Raw genomic sequence first — 23359 nt, forward strand, 5'->3', positions numbered from 1 at the left:
TTTCATGGCAAACAGAAGCGAAAAAAGTGGAAGCAGTGACAGATTTTATTTTCTTGGGCTCCAAAATCACTGTGGAGGGTGACTGCAGCCGTGAAATTTGAGACACTTTCTCCTTGGATGGAAAATGGTGATAAAACTATATAGCATGGTGATATAACTATATAGCTACCTTAACAAAGCCATCTTGGAGTAGAGCTAATGTTTATTGTTTTGATTAAGACGATCTCATCTATTTAATATAAAAACTTTCAAAAGATCGGCCTTATTTCTGTTGCCCTTTTTAAAATATAGAAGCCTGTCAGGAATGGTATGTCTGTTAGTGCTAGACTTCCAATATTTAGCAAAGATACAGGCCGAGGTTTAAATGATTGCCTTATCTTTTGTATATCTTGCTCATCATTTAAATTACGAATAATGATACAAAGCATAAGTCTATCCCACTGGAGTGGGTCGCCATTTCCTCCTTCAAGGGATCTTCTTGACCCAGGGATCAAGTCAGAATCTCCTACAGCCCAGGATTTATTTGTTTTATAACTGATAGTTGGAACCTTTTGGCTCAACCCACTTTGCCTAACCCCCATCCCCCACCTCTGCTGCTGCTGCTGCTGTCGCTTCAGTCGTGTCAGACTCTGTGCGACCCCATAGACGGCAGCCCACCAGGCTCCCCCGTCCCTGGGATTCTCCAGGCAAGAACAGTGGAGTGGGTTGCCATTTCCTTCTCCAACGCATGAAAGTGAAAAGTGAAAGTGAAGTTGCTCAGTCATGTCCAACTCTGTGTGACCCCATGGACTGCAGCCCACCAGGCTCCTCCATCCATGGGATTTTCCAGGCAAGAGTACCAGAGTGGGTTGCCATCGCCTTCTCCGTCCTCTGGCAACCTCCAATTTTTTTCTGTGTAAGTCCAGTTGTTTAATTTTATTTTGGATTAGACATTTAAGTGAGATGATGTCTTTCTTGGTCTGACTTATTTTAGTTAGCATAATGCCCTCAAGTTTCATCCATGTTGTCACAAATAGCCAGATTTCCTTCCTTTTTTATGTCTGAATTACATTCTATATATATATATATAGATATGTATATCTATATATCTATATATTCTATCTATATATATATGTACATGCTCAGTCACTTCAGTCATGTTTGACTCCTTGTGACCCTATAGACTGTAGCCTAACAGGCTCCTCTGTCTATGGGGATTCTCCAAGCAAGAATCCTGGAGTGGGTTTCTATGCCCTCCTCCGGTGGATCTTCCCAAGTCAGGGATCAAACCCGTGTCTCTTGTGGCTCCTGCATTGCAGGCAGATTCTTTACCACTGAGACACTGGGGAAGCCTCTCTCTATATATACATATATATATATATATATATATATACACACACACATATACATGTTTTATCCATTTATAAACATTTTGTTTTTTCATTCATCCATCAATTAACACTTAGATTGTTTTTGGTTTGGTTTTTTTTTTTTTTTTTTTGACTGTTATAAATAACATACTGTATTCCATAGTGGTTTCACCAAGTTACATTGCCATATATAGTGCACTAGTGTTCCCTTTTTTCAATATTCTTGCTAACACATTTCTTGTCTTTTTGTTAATAAGCATTTTAACAGTTGTGAAGTGATCATTCATTGTGGTTTGACTTGCATTTCCCTGATGATTATTGATATTGAGCACCTTTTCATGTGTCTGTAGGCCATCTGTATGTTTTCTTTTAAAAAATGCCTATCCAGATCCTCTACCCATTTCTAATCAGATATATAATTCTGCTAATTTGATGAGCTCTTTATCCATTTTGTATACCAAGCCTTTATCAGATATATGAATTGCAAATATTTTCTCCCATCTGGTAGGTTGCCTCTTCATTCTGTTGATCACTTTCTTTGCTGTGCAGGAGCTTTTCAGTTTGACCTCTATGTTATATCCCACTTGGCTTTTTTGCTTTTGGTGTCAAATCCAAAAAATCATTGCCAGGACTGATGTCAAGGAGGTTATCACCTAAGTTTTCTTCTAAGGAGTTTTAGGATCTTTTGAGCTTATGTTCAAGCCTCTAGTCTACTTTCAGTTAAATGTAAGATAGTGGTTCAGCATCATTGTTTTGCATGTTACTGTCCAGTTTTCCCAACACCACTTATTAAAGAAATTGTCTTTTTCCCATCATATATTCTTGACTCCTTTGTCATGAATTAATCAACCACATATGTGTGGGTTTATTTCTGGGATCTCTGTTCTATGTCAATGATCTATGTGTCCATTTTTATGACAATGCTGTATTGTTTTGATTACTACAACTTTGTAGTATAGGCTGAAGTCTGGGAGCATGATACCTCCAGATTTGTTCATTTTTCTCAAGATTGCTTTGGATACGTGGGGACTTTCATGCTTCCACCTTTAAAATATTATTGAATTTGGTGTTTTAATATTTTGTTAAAGATCCTTGTGTCTATGTCCATCAGATATTGGCCTGTAATTTTCTTTTCTTGAGATATCATTATTTGGTTTTGTTGCCAGGATAATACTGGCCTCATATAAAGAGTTTGGAAGTGTTTTCACCTATTCTATTTTGAGAAGAGTTTCAAGAGGATCGGTATGAGTTCTTCTTCAAAGGTTTGATAGAACTCACCATGAAGCTGTCTGGTCCTAGGCAATTTGTTTATTGAAGGTTTTTGATGACTGATTTAATCTCCTTACTAGTAATCAGTAAGTCTAGATTTTCTCTTTTCTTCATGTTTCTGGCTTGGTAGGTTGTACATATTTAGAAATTTATCCATTTCTTCTAGGTCATCAAATTTATTGGCATGTAATTGTTCACAGTATTCTCTTAAGTACCTTGTATTTCTGTGGTATCACTTGTAACATCTTTTTTCTTTTTTTTCTTGGAGAGTCTAGCTAAAGTTTTCTCAGGAGAAAGCAACAAGTTTTAAAATACCATTTTTTTGTTTAAGAACAGATTGCAACAAACAATGTATTAAAGGCTCCCAAGCAGAGTATAAAATCATTAATTATATAATTGTTTTCTGTCATAGTATAAAAGGGAATTACTAAAACTACTCTTGCTACAACTGTAGTACTTCAGTGAAGTAGGACTGAAACAGGTGTTGGATCCTCTATGGCTGATGGAAAGTGAGAGGTGTAGTCCAAGTTGAGCACATTTTCTGGTTGCAGCTCAAAGTAAACCTCAGTTCAGTTCAGTTCAGTTGCTCAGTCATGTCCGACTCTTTGCGACCCCATGAATCGCAGCATGCCAGGCCTCCCTGTCCATCACCAACTCCCAGAATTTACTCAAACTCATGCCCATTGAGTAGGTGATGCCAACCAGCCATCTCATCCTCTGTTGTCCCCTTCTCCTCCTGCCCCCAATCCCTCCCAGCATCAGGGTCCTTTCTAATGAGTCAACTCTTCACATGAGGTGGCCAAAGTACTGGAGTTTCAGCTTCAGCATCAGTCCTTCCAATGAACACCCAGGACTGATCTCCTTTAGGATGGACTGGTTGGATCTCCTTGCAGTCCAAGGGACTCTCAAGAGTCTTCTCCAATACTACAGTTCAAAAGCATCAATTCTTCTGTGCTCAGCTTTTTTTATAGTCCAACTCACATCCATATACATGTGGTCACATATACAGTGGTCACATACATGACCACTGGAGGCTGAGACAGTGAAGAAACTACCTGCAATGCAGGAGACCCAGGTTTGATCCCTGGGTCAGGAAGATCATCTGGAGGAGGGAATAGCAACCCACTCCAGTATTCTTGGCTAGAAAATTCTATGGACAGAGAGGTCCTGGGGTCACAAAGAGTCAGAAAAGCCTGGAGTGGCTAATCAGTCATTGCAATGTGATTATAAAAATGTGCTTAAAGGGTTGTTAATTAGCCACAGACACAACCAGGAGGTTGATAGGAGGTGGGGGAAGGACAGGGGGCTGGGAGGGCAGGAATGGCCCAGTTTCTTAGAGCATGGTTATGGTCAGCAACCCCACAGGACAAAGTCTTATTGTGTAACAATCACATGCTTCCTGGGGAAAAGCCAGCTAACCTCTCAGGTCTTGACCCCTCACCCACTCCTGGGAGCTCACTCCTCCCAGGCCCTGTGCTGGTATCCACGCGTCTGTCAGACACCCCCTCCTCAGGGAGATCTCAGGCTGTCCTGGCAACCCTGCCCTTAGAAGACAACAGCTATTCCTTCCTGAGTCTCCCTGTTCTCCAGGCTGAGCACCTTCAGCTGTACTCACAGGCTTCCAGATGCTTCCCTGCCCATTGTGCAATCCCACCCTCCCTGCCAGGACCTGAGCTTGCCTAGGAGCACAGACATCAGTCTGATGGATCAGCCCTGTGGGTCCATTGTGTGTGGAGACAACAGACAGGAATCTAAGATGGTGTCATGTCTCAGGAAAAGAGGCTCACCTGATGCGTGGGGAGTTATGTCAGGTAGAGCGGGCCAACTATTGATTTCGTGGAATGCAGGACTTTTCTTAAAAATGACATTCCCAGACAGACTGATCAGCCTCAAGGATGGCCTCTAAGCAAAGGGAGCTGATATTTGACTTGTGCCCTTAAATTGGATCTGGTTATCTGGGCATTCTTCCCTCATACAGTGTGCTGTGAGCTTCCTGGGGCTGAGGTATCATCCTTTTCCTGTACTGCTGTACTCAGCACAGAGACTGACCTGGAGGGATGATCAGCCCAGGTGTGTGGAGAGAGAGGAAGAGAGAAATGAGGTGCTTGCAGGCTGGGGAAGTGCAGCATCTGCCCACTGAGTCAGTCAGCACTCAGCCCTGCGGCGGGGCGGATGTGGGGGATAGAGGGCATGAGGGCACACTGTGGGGCCAGTGTTTTTGCAAGAGAAGAAGTCTCAGTCATTATCAGCAGAGTGGAGCTAAGACGGGGCCTGTTAGAAGCAGCCACAGAGAGACAGACAAAGCCCTGTTTGTTCACGGATGTTGTTGTATTAGATTTCCAGGTTATTTTGAATTTGAGAAATCAATATCTTTTTTTGGGTGCAATTGTCACTTTTCTGAGCTAAGGGTTGACACACGGAACCATTAAAACACTTTCACTGATGTTCCCATTTCACTAATGGCCATTACATAATATATAGAGTCAGTACGTAGATAATTTCTCTTACATATATTGTATTACTCATGGTGCTTCCATAATGGCTCAGATTATAAAGAAGCTGCCTGCAGTGACCTGGGTCTGATCCCTGACATGGGAGAATCCCCTGGAGAAGGGTACAGCTCCCACTCCATTATACTTTGGAGTATATTGGAGAATTGCAATACTTAGGAGAATTCCAGGGACACAGGAGCTTGGCAGGCTGCAGTCCATGAAGTGGCCAAGAGTAGGACATGACTGAGCTACTAACAGAAACACATGGTACTTAATCATCTCTCTATTTCTACTGGTCTAATATAGCAATTGCAATGAAATATTTCTACTTGTTATACTATAGAGATTTTTTCAGTGCCTGTGTTATTGGCACAGTTAGAAATTAGAATGTTCAACCCAACTTAATTGGGTTGAACAAATGACATGCTCAGGAAGAAGGATTTGCAGGCATCTGGCTTTGCTGGGCACCAAGCAATCAGAAAAGATGACCAGGACCTCTGGGCCAACTAGAGGAGATCCAAGAAACCTAGGTAACATAGCTGGAGTGTTAAGAAGCTCCTAAAGGTCAGTCCCTGCACTGGATCAGTAGAATAAGGCAGACCAAATGATGGTCATGACTTTGGAGCACAGAGCAGCCCTCATAATGCACTCAAGCAGGACATTTGTCTCAGTCCAGGGCAGGATTGTCAGCCCCCACTAGAACAGGAGCTCCATAAGGGCAAGGATTCTGTTGCTCACTGCTGAATCTCTTGCTCCTTAGATGGCAATTGACTCAAAGTAAGTCCTCAACACATAGGTATCAAATAAATGAATAACTGAGGTCATCTACCCACCTACTCTTTCATGTACTTGATATTCACTGTGGTGGAAACATTATGGGATGTCTGCCCAGCTATTTGCTCTGAGATCTCTTCCCTCACAAACGGTGGGTCTTTGGAAGGCCTATTCACCCCAGCCACAGTTGATTGTAACAAGTGGATACCTTGGCCATGATATTAGAATCAGAGTCTTAGAATAGGATTCAATAGGGCCCCTCAGGCTTAAGGGTGGCAGAATGGGGAAACATGCCAACCCCAGAAGGCTAGACATTCCCTTCTCCACCACCCAGACCCAGCTGTGCAAGGACAGACACACCCAAGCTGTGTCTGTTGATTTATGACTGTATCATCAACCCCTAGAAAACTGTCTGGCTCAAGGTAGAGCCTCCACAGACACTTGCAGAGGGATGACTGCATGGATGTACAGAGAGAAAGAATGGGAGATGCAGTCCTGGCAGCCCTCCAGTCCCTGGTTCTCCTCTTCCACACCCTGGCTGCCCTTGCCCTCAGGCTCTGTGAGATGCCCCTGAGCCCCAGGTTTTTTGTGTGTGTGTGTGCTTCCTTCTTTCCTACCTTAGCTCTGATTCTATCTGATACTTGCAAACAGAATTTTGTATTAAAACTCACTCATCAATCCTACATGTACTCATTCCTTCTTCATGAACTTATTGCTTCTTTGAAAAGTGAGGCTTAATCCCTATGAACATGCTCTACACTCACTCTAAAACAGGGATGATAGACATGAAAGACAAGCCTGTGAACATGATGCCAAGCAATTAGAACAGTGAATGGAAACATGACAAGAGAGGCACCCAGGGAGTCTTGGGAATCCTGGGAAGGACACCATGGGGTCAGCAGCTTTGGGTTTAAATGAGCTCACATGGGTATATATCTTTTACATGAGTTTCCTCATTCTTCAGTGAAACAAGATCAAGTAATAATCCCCCCTCATACAGGTTTGCCTTGAGCATTACGTAAGCCTATGAAAATGTTTTGTACTCCATGGAGTTAATCCCTGAACATTTGTCAAGCGCTCATAGTGTATAAAGTTCTAATGGCAATTCTGAATGAGAAACAAACAAGGAAACTAAATCAGATATTAGGCCAAGTTCTGGAGAGATATTAGAAGTCTCGATCCAAGTCTGGCTTATCAGTTCTAGTCTTTGATCTCTGTGGATACATTCAGAACCATCTAGCCATGCCTGTGTAAACATTAAAACTTACCTCAAGCACTTGACCTTAAAACAGAGTTGCTGCTGTTTTTTTATTTTTTGCTCTTGTTATAGTTCTAGAGGAACAGAAACAGCGACTAAACAGCAACAACTTCTGAAAAGGATAGAGAAATTCCCATGTATTCATCTTCAATTTCTATAGGTGAGCAAGGTTAGCCCTGTGACCTCTGACCCTGATGACATGAAGGTAGTCCTGCAAAGGACAGGTGGAATGAAACCCCCATGCCAGCAAGAGCAAATCTTCCCTCTTGGGTACATGCCACTTGGTCCTGAAATTCCAATGGAGACTGGCCCTTCAGCATCAGTACGTGACTCTCTACCAGCCATCCTTGAAGCCTGAGAGAGTCAGGGATGGGAAGCAACTTTGCGGTGGGTGAGACAAATTGATAGCTGAATCAGGAAGGGAAGGCAGCTCATAGTATTATTACTATTATAAATTGTCATGGTAGTAGCAACAACCCTCTGAAGTATTTTCTCACATCTAAAGAATAAGAGATAACAAGTACTCTTAGTAACATGAACTCTTGTTATTAAGTGCCAGATGTGTTCCCCCACTCACCACAAATAGAGAAACCCTGCATGTAGCAAAGAAGACCCAGCACAACCAAACAGACTAAAATAAATTTAAAATTTTTTTAATTAAAAAAATAGCCCTATAAGCTGCACAATATTATTCTTCATATAGTAGAAAGGAGGAGATTCTTTCATGACCTATCACTATGGATAAAACTTCTGAGATGTCTCAGTTTTCTTAATTTTTTCTGTACAATGCATAAGTAATAATGACTATCAAAGGAAAGAGATTTTTAAATGTTTTCAGAATGTGATTATATTTCAAACATATATGAGTTTTTTATAACTCTTTTTAAAAACCTTTTATTCCCATGTAGTTGATTTACCTTGTTCTGCAGTGTTAGGTGTACAGCACAAGGATTCAGATTCCTTTCCCTTATAGGTTACTACAAAATATTGAGCATAGGTCCTTGTTTCTCCTACTCTTTCTCAACATTTATCTCAAACTGTCACATCTTAATGGAACAGCCATTTTGGAAATTCACTTTCCTGAAATGTACTGGCCTTCCTGCTTTTTCCTGTCACACACCTCCTTCTAACAATGTTGGTTCCTCCTATGTAGTCCCCAGTCACCCCCCTGATCCAATCTCCCTGACCGCCCCCTCCCCATACCCATCTGTGGTCAGGGAATTGTTTTCTCCTGTTGGAGGGGCAGATCTGGTTCCAATACCAGTGGATACTGACCCCAGCCTTCCACCATGATATCCTGAAGTCCTCCGTGGGGCTCATGCCTACTCTGTCCAACTGATGGTGGTGAGTCCACCTCTCTCTCATCTGCACATATCACACCAATCTCAATCCACAGCTCACTGTCAAACAGATATATCCATCAAACATCCATCAGACACAGCCCCCCAGAATAATGCGTTCAATCCCAGAGACACACACATTACACACTAGAAGTGTACTTGTCACGTGCTGAAACTCCCTTATACAGCCAAGCCTGTTCCCTCTTGCAGACACATGGACACATTATTACCCATCTTATGTGACACACACCTCAACACACATGTGCTACTGCCATATAGAGATAAGAATTTGGGACTATGGTGAGGCTGCATCTGGGCCCCCAGAGTCCTGAGCTCTGGCTGGGAAGCACTCTTCTGGGACAGATGCAGTGATCAAGGGGAGAAAGTCTCACCTGCAGAAGGAGGGAGAGCTAGAGAAGGAGAGGAAATGCAGGCCCTTGGACTTCCTGGACATCTTCCTCTTTGCCAGAGTGAGTGTGGGCAGGAGAGGCCTGAGCCATTGGTCAGAAGCACACAGGAAGGGCAGACCCTGCACTCTGACCCTGCCTCCACAGATGGAGAATGTGAGCAGCTTATCTGACAAGGACCTCCATGCCGAGGTGGAAAAGTTCATGTTCAAGGGTCATGACACCACAGCCAGTGGCATCTCCTGGATCCTCTATGCTCTGGTCTCCCACCCTGTGCATCAGCAGAGGTGCCTGGAAGAGATCCAGAGCCTCCTGGGGGATGGCACCTCCATCACCTGGTGAGTGTCCCGGAGATGGAAGAATCCTGTCCCACCTGAAGTAGAGAGAATCCCTGGTTGTCCAGTCTGGCTTGCCCTCAGATGGGCTTCCTTTTGGGGACCATCTGGACCAGATGCCCTACACCACCATGTGCATCAAGGAGGCACTGAGATTCTACCCACCAGTACCAGTTACTGGCAGAGAGTTCAGCAAGCCAATCTACCTTCCCTGATGGACATTCCTTACCTGCATGTATGAACTTCATCTCACCACTCAGCTAATCACTCTGTAGGACCACGTGGTACATCAGAAATCCACATGTGCTTTTCCAGTTGTGGGATGACATGACTATTGTATCCAACTTAAGGTAATTATTTACTCTGTAAAGTCACTTGCTCCTTGGAAGAAAAGCTATGAGTAACCTAGACAGCATACTATAAAGCAGAGCCATTACTTTGCCAACAAACATCCGTCTAGTCAAGCTATGGTTTTCCAGTAGTCATGTGTGGATTTGAGAGTTGGACCATAAAGAAAGCTGAGCACTGAAGAATTGATGCTTTTGAACTGTGGTGTTGGAGAAGACTCTTGAGAGTCCCTTGGACTGCAAGGAGAGCAAACCTGTCAATCCTAAAGGAAATCAGTTCTGAATATTCATTCGAAGGTCTGATACTGAAGCTGAAACTCCAATACTTTGGCCACCTGATGCGAAGAACTGACTCATTAGAAAAGACCCTGATGATGGGTGAAGGAAAGTTATACAGCTCAAAATAGCCTGGAGTTAAAACTCCCTTCCAGGTCCTCCCCACAATTCTATGCAAAACAAAGAACTCTCTCACCTGAGGAAAAACAAGGACATTGAGGTTGATTATGCCCAGCTCCCAGCTGGTCCAGCCTCTGGCTGATCTCCAAAATTCCCTGCCCCAGCTGTTTAAGAGATAACTACTCCAAACAACCTTGGAGAAGAACAGGCCCCCTTAAGACAGTAACTTTCCACATACATGCCTATATATATTCACTCTTTTCTTGGGTAAGTGCAGCAGCTCACTAATCTGACTCCTGCCCCCTTTCACCTCATTAAAGGTGATCTGTTCCTGTAAAGTGCCGGTCTCGTTCTTTTTCTGAACCTCGCCTTCTCTAACTCCCTTACCTTACATTTTTGGTGCCGAAACCCGGGAGGTTGAGGTTCCTTCTCGTTCTCCACAGCCAGCTCTTCAGAGCGTGGAAGCCTGCCGAGCTCACTTTCCCACCCAGGCTTTGAAGACCTCCTCGAGAGGACGCCCTGTGCCTTCTTGAGCGGTACAAGTCCTGTGTAAGGGCTTTATTGATTTTCCACGTAACCTGACAAATATTGGCCTGTCTCTCTCTCTTCCTCTTTTCTCTACACTTTCTTTTCCACAAGACTGACCTACTCCAGGACAGAGGCCTTTTGCCATTCGGCCACTCTACATGCAACATTCCACTCGAGCTGGCCCCTGGATTAAGGTAAGATCCAGACGGCGTTCTAGAGGCGCCCTAGAACCCAGTCCTCTCTGGGTCCCAGGGACCCCTGGCCTAGGGCCACTCTGTAGACAACAGTAGGGGACGCTCCACCTCGACACAGAACTCTCTTCTCGTAACTCTGATTGCAACTACGGGTGATGACTCAAGTTCCCAATAGGAGCCTCTGCTTGCCTTTCAATTATGGGGTCTGGCCAATCTGTCCCAAAAGATTCCCCTCTGGCCTGTGTTCTCAAAAATCTCAGATCACTCTCACTCACTGAACTCAAAGCTAACCGCTTAAAACAACTCTGTATACAGATCTGGCCTCAATACCAATTAGACAACCAAAACCGCTGGTCTGAGTTAGGGACTTTCGATTTCAGTATTTTATCAGATCTCACTAACTTCCTCAAACAGAATGGCAAATGGCCAAAGGTCCCCTATACTCAAGCCTTCTGAGACCTTAAAGCAGTCCTTCTCTCTACAAAGACTGTTCTACCTATCAAATCCTCCTCTGCTCTCTCTCCCCCTCCATTACAAAAGACTCCAAATCTAAAACCCTTAGCCCCCAATTTGACCAGACAGATGAGCCTCCTCCCTACTGCCCTGGAGAAAAAGCTTCTGGAGATGAGACCCCATCCTCTAGCCCTTCCTCCTCCAAAACAGAAAGCGATGACTCCAAAACCCCCCAAAAGATTCCCACCTCCATTGGCCAGGACCTAAAGCAAACACATTTCCTCTCAGAGAGGTAGTGGGACCAGAGGGCCCTACATGGGTTCATGTGCCTTTCTCGATTTCTGATATGAGCCAAATTGAAAAAAAAAAAAATTGGGATCCTTTTCAAAAAATCCTACCAGATACAGAAAAAATTCCTCTGCCTTACACATATCATTTAACCTAAAATGATCTTTATTACATCCTAAAATCTAAGATCATGGCATCTGGTCCCATCACTTCATGGGAAATAGATGGGGCGACAGTTGGAAACAGTGTCAGACTTTAATTTTTGGGACTCCAAAATCACTGCAGATGGTGATTGCAGCCATGAAATTAGAAGACGCTTACTCCTTGGAAGGAAAGTTATGACCAACCTAGATAGCATATTAAAAAGCAGAGACATTACTTTGCCAACAAAGGTCCGTCTGGTCAAGGCTATGGTTTTTCCAGTGGTCATGTATGGATGTCAACGTTGGAGTGTGAAGAAAGCTGAGCACTGAAAAATTGATGCTTTTGAACTGTGGTGTTGGAGAAGGCTCTTGAGAGTCCCTTGGACTGCAAGGAGATCCAACCAGTCCATCCTAAAGGAGATCAGTCCTGGGTGTTCATTGGAAGGACTGATGCTGAAGCTGAAACTCCAATACTTTGGCCACCTGATGCAAAGAGTTGACTCATTGGAAAAGACCCTGATGCTGGAAGGGATTGGGGGCAGGAGGAGAAGGGGACGACAGAGGATGAGATGGTTGGATGTCATCACTGACTTGATGGACATGGGTTTGTGTGGACTCGGGGAGTTTGTGATGGACAGGGAGGCCTGGCCTGCTGCAATTCATGGGGTCACAAAGAGTCAGACACGACTGAGTAACTGAACTGAACTGAACTGAAATGCCACTTTAACTCCTGATAAAAAGAAACGGATATGACAGACAGCCCGGACTCATGCTGATCAGCTCCATAACCAAGATAAGACTAATCTGATGGTTGAGGATATAGTCCCTTTAACTGAGCCATGGTGGACATATCAAACAGGCGATGCTGACATCCAGTACCTGAATCATGATCACCTGTTTACTAGAAAAAATACTAAAAAGCTCTCACATTCATATTAACTACGATAAGATTAGGGAAGTGACTCAAAAAAAAGATAAAAATCCTACCCTTTTTCTTTTACGGCTTCCTGAGGCAGTCCAAAAACACACTAATCTAGATATTTCCATCCCCGTCAGACTTGGGTACCTACATGTCCAGTTCATAAGCCAATCAGCCCCTGATATTTGCTGAAAACTACGCCAGCTAGAAAAGGGCCCTGAGACCCCCCAAAGAGATCTTCTAGAAGTAGCCTTCAAGGTGTTCAGTAATAGAGAGGAAGAGGCTAAGAGAGAAAAAGACCATGAGAGAAAAGCTAAATATGCCCTTTTGGCAGCAGCAGTTAAGAGAAGAGATCAACCCGGCCCAAGTCATCCCAGACTAAAACTTAAGACTCCCTCCCGGACCCTGCTTCCGATGCAACCAGTCAGGACACTGGACAAAACCATGCCTAAACCCACGGCCCCCCACAAAAACATTCCCAACCTGTGGTCAGTGGGGACACTGAGAGGTGGATTGTCCCCAGGGATGCCCTGACACCCCTGGGGAGGTCCCAACCTCCCAGACCTGGAGAGTGAAATGTCCACAGGGACACCCTGGCGCCCCTGGAGACATCCCCACTTCTCCCCAAAACCCCAGCCCAACCCTACGAGAGTTGTTCCAATGACGGGTCCCGGGTTCCAGCCCCCTGGTCTGTGTCACGAGTTCAGAACTTATGGTAGATGGGTAGTGGCTGAAAAAAAAGACCTACTTTATAATAGACACTGGAACCGCTTTCTCTCTCTTAACTTCCTACTCTGACCCAACTCAAGACTCAGAACCCACAATCAAGGGGGTCTCTGGAGTTCCCTTAAGGCCAAAAATCAGCCCTTCATTACTCTGTCAATTTAGAAAATCGACCCTCATACACTCTTTCCTCATAATGCCTCAGTGCCCAATGGCACTCCTAGGGAGAGATTTGTTATCCAAATTGGGAGTCTTTATTACCATACCCCCCCCATCCTGATAACAGTCTCTATATTCTGCATGCAGGTGGCACCTAGACCATCCCTATCCCTCACCCCTAACCTTCCCTTATATCAACCCACCTTAGACCCCCAAGTCTGGGACACTGATCACCCATCCATAGCCAAACATCATCCCCCAGTCCACATCACCCTAAAGGACCCCTTGACTATAATCACCCAACAACAGTACTCTCTCACCCCGGAGGCCCACAAGGGACTTAAGCCTATCATAGACCATCTTCTTCAGGCCTCTTGTCTTAATTCCTACCCATTCACCACACAACACCCCTATTCTGGAAGTAAAGAAGAGACAAAACTCTTGGAGACTGGTCCAGGATCTGTGAAAAATCAATGAGGCCATCATGCTGACATTCCCAGTAGTCCCTAACCCTTAGACCCTTCTGTCTACCACACCCCCAACTGCAACCCAATTCATAGTATTGGATCTCAAAGATGCCTTTTTAACCATCCCCATCCACCCTCCCCCCAACCTCTTTTCACCTTCACCTGACAAGACCCCGAGACTCATGTTTCCCAACAACTAACATGGACAGTTCTCCCCCAGGGGTTCAGAGACAGCCCACACTTTTTTGGACAGGCTTTACAAAAGGACCTACAGACACTTGACCTAGCCCCAAGTCTTCTCCTCCAATATGTAGATGACCTCCTCCTTTGTAGCCCAACCCAAAAACTCTGCCTCCAACATACTGCCAAACTCCTTGGGGCCCTGGGATCCTGGGGTTATCGGGTGTCCCAATCCAAGGACAAAGTAGTACAGACAAATGTCACCTCCTGGGGCTCTCCATATCCCACCAACAAAAAACTATTCCCCCAGATAGAATCCAGGCCTTAATTAACTGTACACTTCCAAAAACAAAAAGAGAACTCCAGTCTATTCTCTGCCTCCTAAACTTTTTCCGTATCTGGATCCCTAACTTCTCCCTCATTGCAAAGCCACTCTATGAAGCAACTAAAAGATGTCTAGATGAGCCCCTCTTTAACCCTTCCTCGTTGGACAATCCTATTTGCCTGCTCACCCAGAGCCTCCTCCGAGTGCCAACTCTCCACTGGCCAGATCACACCATGCCATTCTCTCTCTTTGCCCATTCCAACCAAGGACAGGCCCTGGGACTTCTATGTTAGTGGGCTGGAGACCCCTGGGCTCCCATAGACTATCAGTCAAAACAGCTTGACATGGTGACCAATGGGTGGCCTCCCTCCATACAGGCCATGGCTGCTACCGCAGCCTTCGTACCTGAAGCAAATAATCTCTCTAGACATGCCCCTTTAACAGTCTTTTCTCCACACACCTTCCGAGACTTACTATCCCATCGGGCTTTCCTCTCCCTTCCCCTTTCCAGGGTACAGGTCCTACATGCCTTTCTCCTCGACCCTCAGGTCTCATTCTCCCCCTGCTCTCCCCTTAACCCCACTAGCTTATTACTCACGTCCGCTACAACAGAACCCCCTCCTACATAGCTGCAACCACCCTTGTAATAACTGAAGCCCAAAAACTAACCCGAAATGCTCCTCTAAATGTACGCTCACCTCATTCCTTCCAAGATTTACTCTCCCATCGGGCTTTTCTTTCTCTGCCCCCTGCTCGACTACAAATCCTCCACACACACCTCCTTGACCCATCCTTTTCTTTTATGCCTTGTAAACCTCTTAATCCTGCTAGCTTACTTCCTACACCAGATCCAGAAACAAAACACCTATTTCATGACTGTGTTCAGACCTTAGGTATGACACTTAATCCTTTTAAACATATAACTGATCAGCCCCTTGCTGACCCCAAAGTTCCATCCTAGTTCACAGATGACACTGCCCAAAAACAAGCCCCATTTGAGGCTCGATACACTATAGTTCAGGGACAGCCCAACAAAGTTATCCCTCCTCACCTCATCAAGTCAGCCACACTCCAACTCACACATCCTCACTACAGGCTGAACTGATAGCTCTTACACAAGCTTTGACCCTAGCCAAAGACCAAAAGATAAACATTTACACTGACTCCAAATATGTCTATAACATATTACATTCTAACATTATAATCTGGAGGGAGAGGAAATTCCTCACTTACGAAAACACACCTATTCTCAATGCTTCTTTTATTTCTGAACTCCTCCATGCAGCTCAGCTCCCAAAACAAGCTGCTGTAATACATTGCTGGAGACATCAGCGACATAGTCCTATCTCCTTTTATAACAACATAACAGATCAGGACATAAAGCGGCAGGCCGCCTCTGTTAGTCCTGTCTTTATTATAGCCCAAATTGATGAGCCTAACATCCACACGTTACTTTCATATTTACATTCGCTTTTCCACCCCTCTGCAAAACTACTTCAGGCTTTCCTTCAGAACTTTATTAAACTGACTAAGGACAATGTGACTTATTTAAATAATCTGACCCAAACTTGTACTATTTGTCAGCAGACAAACCCTAACATTCGCCCCCCTCCTTTCCCCACCCACCAAATTCAGACATCTTCCTGCACAAGACTGACAGATAGATTTCACCCACATGCCACCTGTAAAAAGGGTTACATTTCTCCTAGTCTTTGTAGATACATTTTCTAGACAAGTTGAAGCTTTTCTGACTACTAACAAATGAACCCCTACTGTGGCTCAGCTTATTCTTATGGAAATCCTCCCAAGGTTTGAAATGTCTTCCTCCCTCCAGTCTGACAACGGGCCCCCATTCACATCCCAAATCACCCAAAATATTGCACAAGCCCTTCCAGTTCCTTAGGGGTTTCATATTCCTTATCATCCCTCATCTTCCAGTAAGGTAGAGAGAGCCAACCAAGTCCTAAAAGAAACTCTGACCAAATTAACAATCAAACTTCATCAAGACTGGACTAAACTCCTCCCTTTAGCCCTCTTAAAGTTCCAGGCCTTACCAAAAAAAAAAAAAAAAAAAAACCCTTAAATGTCAGTCCATTCGAGGCCATGTATGGGAGGCCCATAATACCTTTGGGTCTTCCCCCCTCCCAAGACAGTCCCAAACCACCTTCCACCTTCCTTTTCCTTTACTTGCCCAGATATGAGATGCCCTTTGGCAACATATGAATAACTTACTCCCTCGACCACACCCCAATCTTCCATACCCATCCCTTCAAATAGGAGACAAAGTCTATATGACAGTTCAGTCCCACTCAGATCTAACCCCCAAATGGCAAAGACCCTACATGGTAATTCTGCTAACCCCTACTGCTACAAAATTAAAAGAAATCACCCCTTGGGTACACATCACCCGGTTAAAAAAAAAAAGGTTATGCAGCCCAATGATGAAAATGCTTTTGCCAGACTAATACTTATCAAGTTTCTCACACAGGCCCTACAACTCTAAAGTTCTCACGACTTCCACCAGCCCCAACTGGCGACAGATGAGCCTGTCGGTTTCACAGCTACAATTATTCCTGAAACAACTTCCAGCAGGTATCTGGGTCTCGAGTCCTCAAGGATCCACGCTCGAACACGTTGAAAATTACGTCTCCAGCCTGTGTCTACAAAAAACCTTTTATAAATTTTACCCCTTCTCAGACCATTCATTTTTATCATCCTCCTTCTCACCTGTGGACCTTGTTTGCTTAATCTTTTCCAGAGATTCCTCCAAGACCAAATCCAAGCCATTTCCCGAGACCAAGTCAAGACTGTTCTTTTGCTTGAGACCCTAATGGCTAAAGTAAAAAATCAACACTATGAGCCTTAGACTCCCTTCCTCCCAGACCACTAATCCCTGACCCTGATTTATCAGCATGAAGAAGCCTTAAACATTAATGGCGCCCACCTCTCTTTCTCTTTTTCTATATATTCCTTAGGGTCTGGAATGAAGGAAAGTTACAAGGCTCAAAATAGCCTGGAGTTAAAAGTCCCCTCCAGGTCCCCCCACCATTCTATGCAAAACAAAGAACTCTCTCACCTGAAGAAAAAAATGGACATTAAGGTTGATTATGCCCAGCTCCCAGCTGGTCCAGACTCTGGCTGATCTCCAAAATTCCTTGCCCCAGCCGTTTAAGAGATAACTACTCCAAACAACCTTGGAGAAGAACAGGCCCCCTTAAGACAGTAACTTTCCACATACATGCCTATATATATTCACTCTTTTCTTGGATAAGTGCAGCAGCTCGCTAATCTATCTGACTGCTGCCCCTTTTCGCCTCATTAAAGGTGATCTGTTCCTGTAAAGTGCTGGTCTCGTTCTTTTTCTGAACCTCGCCTTCTCTAACCTCCTTACCTTACAATGGGAAAGATTGAAGGCAGAAGGAGAAGGGGACAACATGAGTTTGAGCAAGCTCTGGGAGTTGGTGATGGACAGGGAAGCCTGGAGTGCTGCAGCTCATGGGGTCACAAAGAGTCAGACACGACTGAGCAACTGAACTGAACTCAGATAAGGTGTATGAAATGCATGACACAGAACCTGAACACATAGAAAGGTCAACAAACAAATGTTTGCTCCTGAATGTTGTCTTGTAATAGACACTAAAAGTCTAATTCCTTGAGATGTGAAGGCTTCAGAGAAGAGCAGACCAAAGCCAGAGGAGGTGTGATTCTTTCATATGGGGTCTAAGTATAGGAAGGATCAGGAACTCCACTGTTATGGGTCAGATGGTCCAGTCTCAGAGGAGCCCTCTGATGGGTGGCAGAGACAGCTGATGATGAGGTCTGAGAGCCCTGCCACGGCTGGAGGCCACCCACTGGCTCACCTCCCAGTGGGTCTGAATCCCAGCCCTGCCCCTTCCCAGTTCTGTGATCATAGACACATCCCTTACCTCTTGGAGGCTCAGGGGCTTCATCTTATCATGGGGACAGGACTGCCTTCCTTGAGGGCTATGTGAGGATTAAATGAGTTACTTCACATTCCCCAAGGGCCATGATGGCACTTTGATAAATATAGGTTGTCACCTGAGTTGCTCCTAAATGTAACCTGTGAATTATTTTACTGCTCAATTCGGGGCCATGGTCAGCTAGTCCTAATCTCTGCTCATGTGCTTTGTCATTCCCAGCCTGCCTGTCTTGTAAGACCACCATTTCCTTCAGATACTGTTGCAGAAGTTTGTCTGTTGAGAAACCAAGCACCACATTCGGAGAGTTGGAAAACTCAGGTTTACTACGCTGGAGCCCAGAGGAGTTAACACTTCTAGTTCTAAGGCTTGAACAACCGAGTTACAGAGTTTTTATAGACTGTGCATGACACCAGACTTTAGTGGGCATCTCTAACTCTTTATAGACAAGTTCAAACTAGGGGTCTCATGCAGGCAGAAGCAGCAGTTAGGACACAGCAGAGGCGATGCCTGACCTTTCCACAAACAAACATGGTTAAGTAGGAGTACAGGGGCTGGGTAATTGACAAGGGTGAGGGAGGTAAGTTTCAGCTCCTAGCATTGTAAGTTTCTGTCTTCCTGAAACTATGTAATTTACATGACTTTTCAGGAGCTAGCTGAGTTGCAGAAACAGAAAGAGCATGAGGTTATTTCCAGCTGGATGCAAGGTTTTAAATTTTCCTCTTCAGTATCATGGCCACAGGAGAAGGGGACTGGATGCTCTCTCCACACCAACTCCTTCACTGGCTCCTGCTCTGTGATACTTGTCCCCTGGTGGATTGGTGGGAGGAGTTTGACCTCACCTGTCCTGGCCCCGGTAGTCTCTCTTCAGGTGTTTGACCCATCCTAGTCTGCACCGGGTTCTGCTGGACACAACCATGCCTTCCTCCCCTTCTCAGGATGATCCAGGTGAGGCCTTTGTACTTGGGGAAGATGTGTGACTGGTTGCTACCCGATGTGTGTGACTGTCTACATTCATATGAAGTATACGCAGTTATGTTCTTGTATGCTGATGTGTTTGTTAAGAAGAAGGCATGGGTCTCCATGTTTAAAAATTCCATCAGGGCCTGCCACGGAGATATTGACCTCCTGACATCATCCACAATGACTGGCCACATTTCCATGTCAGTGGCCTATCTAAATTATTCTTGGATTTTCCTCACTTTTAGAGTGAAACATGTATATTATCATATGTGAAACGAATCGCCAGTCCAGGTTTGATGCATGAGACAGGGTCCTCGGGGCTGGTGCACTGGGATGACCCAGAGGGATGGGATGGGGAGGGAGGGGGGAGGGGGGTTCAGGGTGGGGAACACATGTACACATATGGTGGATTCATGTCAATGTATGGCAAAACCACTACAATATTGTAATTAGCCTCCAATTAAAATAAATTTATATTTTAAAAAAAGAGTATGACTTTTTAGTTTTAGAAGTTTTTATGAAAGTTGAACTTCAGATGTTTGTTTTCACAATTATCAGTCATCTTTAAAAGTGTTTCTCTCTTTTACCACATTCCTAGTCCAGCCCACTGCCTTTTCTGCTTAATTCATCAACTAGCCCCTCACTGTATCTGTTGTGTTTGCATGAGTTTGGATTTCCAGCTGCCCTCTGTGCCCTGAGGCTTCAAGTCATGTCTGTGATCAGTTACAGTTGCCATTTGAAGAAAGTTACACAGTCATGTGTGTGTTCTCTATTTCTGTAGTCCATCTGAAGGAAATTTTGGCTGCATATTCCTATAAACATTACACGTTTCCCAGCTGTTAAAATTCTTTATGTGTAGCAGGGCTTATATTCCACAGTCCTAAAATCCAAACAGTCTAATATTGGCAAAAAGCATTAAGTGGAAGACAGTCAAGGACAAGTCAAAACTATTTTGAATTTGACACTAGCATTTGAAAAGTCCATCGCATGTAAAATATAAGGCACCCTTGAAATAGCTGTTGACCTGGATAATACACTCCCTAAATGTATGCTCTGAAAACCTTAATGGCTATAGATCCTCCACTGAAATAGTAACTTCCACAACTTTATATCTTTCTTAGCAGAAACATATTTTTTCCTAAATCCATAATTCTGTGAAATTTTCAGTTGGTGACTCAATGTTCATAAAACAGGTCTGAGGCAAAGAATCTTCCAGAATGTACTCTGGAATTTGGCTTCTGCCAGGGTCCAGTCCTTTCTTGTAGACATGTCTGCCCTTGATGGGGTTGCCACTAGAGGACAGAGGGGAGTAGGCAGCTCTATCCCTAGGTCAGAGTTAATGTTTACTATACTCATTTCAGTCTGGGTTGGTTTTTTCCGTTTAATTAACACTGTTCAACTATAAAACTATGTATTAAGCCTGTCAGTGTGTGCCAAGTCCTGTACTAGAAAATTGGAACATAAAAGTGAAAGAAACAAATATCGCTATTCAAAACAAACATGGGGTGGGGTGGGGCTTCCCAGGTGACTCAGTGGTAAAGAATCAGTCTGTCAATGCAGGTGATGAGGGTTCGATCCCAGATCCAGGAAGATCCATCCCTGATCCAGGAAGATCCCACATACCACAGGGTAACTAAGCCCGTGCACCACAGCCTGTGCTCTAGAGCCTGGGAGCCACGACTTCTGAGTCCCCGTGCTGCAACTACTGAAGCCCACGAACTCTGGAGACTGTGCTGCAACAAGAGGGGCCAGTGCAATGGGAAGCTTGTGCACTGCAACTTGAGTGTAGCCCCTGTTCTCCACAACTAGAGAAAAGCCCACATAGTAACAAAGACCCATCACAACCAAAACTAACCAAATAAATAAAATTACATTTTTATAAAAATGACAGACATGATGTCCTGTTGCCATTCTGACTTCCTTACTGATTCTGTCTTGTCATGTCTGGGGATTCAGGTCCCTGTGTTTCCATATAGAAGACAAGGACTGGAGGGTGTGGCCCCCCTCACCGCATACAGTGCCTGACCTGGCCTGAAAGCAGAAACTGCCTGTGGACCTGTGAACAAAGTTCTACTTCACATTTCCTGACACATTTGACTTGACTGCCTGGCTTAGAGTGTGGACGCTCCCCAGCAGGATTTCCTGCTGAGAGCAGAATTAGGAGTTACGAGCTAGTCCTTAGAGAGGTGGGCTTTGTCATAGATCAGGGGGAAACTCTGGACCAAGGCTTGCGTAGTGAGTTCAGTGTTTCATGTAAGGAAGGGATCAGGGCTGGGCCACGTGGAGGACAGCCCTGAATCCCTGTTCTCAGCAGGGGTTAGAAGCCTCTGCTTGCTTCCTTTTTAGCTCCCAATCCAGGAACTGCATCGGGAAGCAGTTTGCTATGACTGAGTTGAAGGTGGCCGTGACCCTGACCTTGCTTCGTTTTGAGCTGTCACCGGATCCCTCCAGGAGCCCTGTGCCCCTTTCAGTCACTGTGCTGAGATCCAAAAATGGGATCCACTTACAGCACAGGAAGCTCCTCTGATCCAGCTGAGGACAAGGACAAGCTCTGAGGGCCCCTGCCTGCCATCTTGTCTTACTGTCACTTGCTCCTGTCCTTGCCTCTGTGCCCACTCCTGCTTCGATCTGCCCACCTGCTAGCCTGCCTCATCTGCTGCCTCCTGCCCAGCAGACTTCCCTCCTCCACTCTGTCTAATATCTCCCTTTGTTCCTCCCCTTCTGCTTGCCTGTCTTTCCCTGTATTCACTTCTTTTTGCTGCTAAAATAATTAACCACAGTATTAGGGACTAAGAGGCCTTCCCAGGTGACGCTAGTGGTAAAGAATCTGCCTGTAATGCAGGAGACATGAGTTCAATCCCTGGTGGGAAAGATCCCCTGAAGGAGAGCAGGGCAACCCACTCCAGTATTCTAGCCTGGAGAATCCAATGGACAGAGGAGCCTGGCAGGTTACAATCCATAGGATCCCAAAGAGTTGGACATGACTGAAGTGGCTTAGCATGCACACACATGTAGGGACTTAGAACAGCACAGTTATTCTCTGACAGCTATGGAGTCAGAAATGTGAAATGGGTTTCCCTGGACACAACCAAAATGTTGGTGTGCCTCACTCCAAGGATCTAGGACAGCACCCCTGCTCTTTGCCTCTTCTGCATCTAGAACTGCAATCCTTGCATTCCTTGGCTCTGGGCCCTCCTTCCTATATGAATCCAGCAGCATCTTCAAACATCCCTCTGCTTCTGTCTTCACGTCAACTTCTCTTAAAATTTCTTCCAATAAAATTTCTCTAAACATTAATTACACAAGCCCAAGGCTTTTTTATTTTAAACTAAGACTGCCATATTTCAGTAGTGGCCATCTTTCACTGTATTTCAAATTTATATTCTCTCATTTCTTAAGATGGAAAATAAAGGTATTCACATAGACAAGTCACTGAAAACTTAAAAAATACATGAGCATCCTTAACCTCAGTATGCATTAACCTACTGTAGGGTTAAAAAAAGGAGGGAGTGTTTGAAATTTTCAGTTGCATTGGATAAATAAAAATGATTCATGTGGTCAAGTGGGGTACTTCAAGGTTATTTGATACTACAGAAATTAAACACTGGTTCTGTGCAATATCACACTGCTAAATAAGATAATAAAGGGATAATCTATCTAAGGAAGCTTTATTTTTTATCTGCATGGTTTTATTTTTATTTTTATTTTATTTTTTTAGTCTTTGTATTTTCTATTGAAAAGAAAGTGTTAGTCACTCAGCTGGGTCCAACTCTTTGCAACGCTATGACTGGAATATGCCAGGCTCCTCTGTCCATGGAATTCTCCAGGCAGGAATACTGGAGTGGGTTGCTATTCCATTCTTTAGGGGATCTTCCTGACCCAGGGATCAAATCTGGGTCTCCTAAATTGCAGGCAGACTCTTTACCCTCTGAGCCAGCAGCCCAATTTTGTATTGGCATACAGTCAATATTAAAAAGCAGAGACATTACTTTGCCAACAAAGGTCCGTCTGGTCAAGGCTATGGTTTTTCCAGTGGTCATGTATGGATGTCAACGTTGGAGTGTGAAGAAAGCTGAGCACTGAAAAATTGATGCTTTTGAACTGTGGTGTTG

General features: G+C 44.6%; 1 pseudogene; it reads left to right on the plus strand.

The window, feature by feature from the left end:
* Positions 1 to 8742: 8742 nt before the first annotated feature.
* On the plus strand, positions 8743 to 10520 carry LOC122676811 (annotated as a pseudogene).
* Positions 10521 to 23359: the final 12839 nt, after the last annotated feature.

The sequence above is a fragment of the Cervus elaphus genome, chromosome 20 (genome assembly GCF_910594005.1).
Source record: "Cervus elaphus chromosome 20, mCerEla1.1, whole genome shotgun sequence".
Classification (NCBI taxonomy): Eukaryota; Metazoa; Chordata; class Mammalia; order Artiodactyla; family Cervidae; genus Cervus; species Cervus elaphus.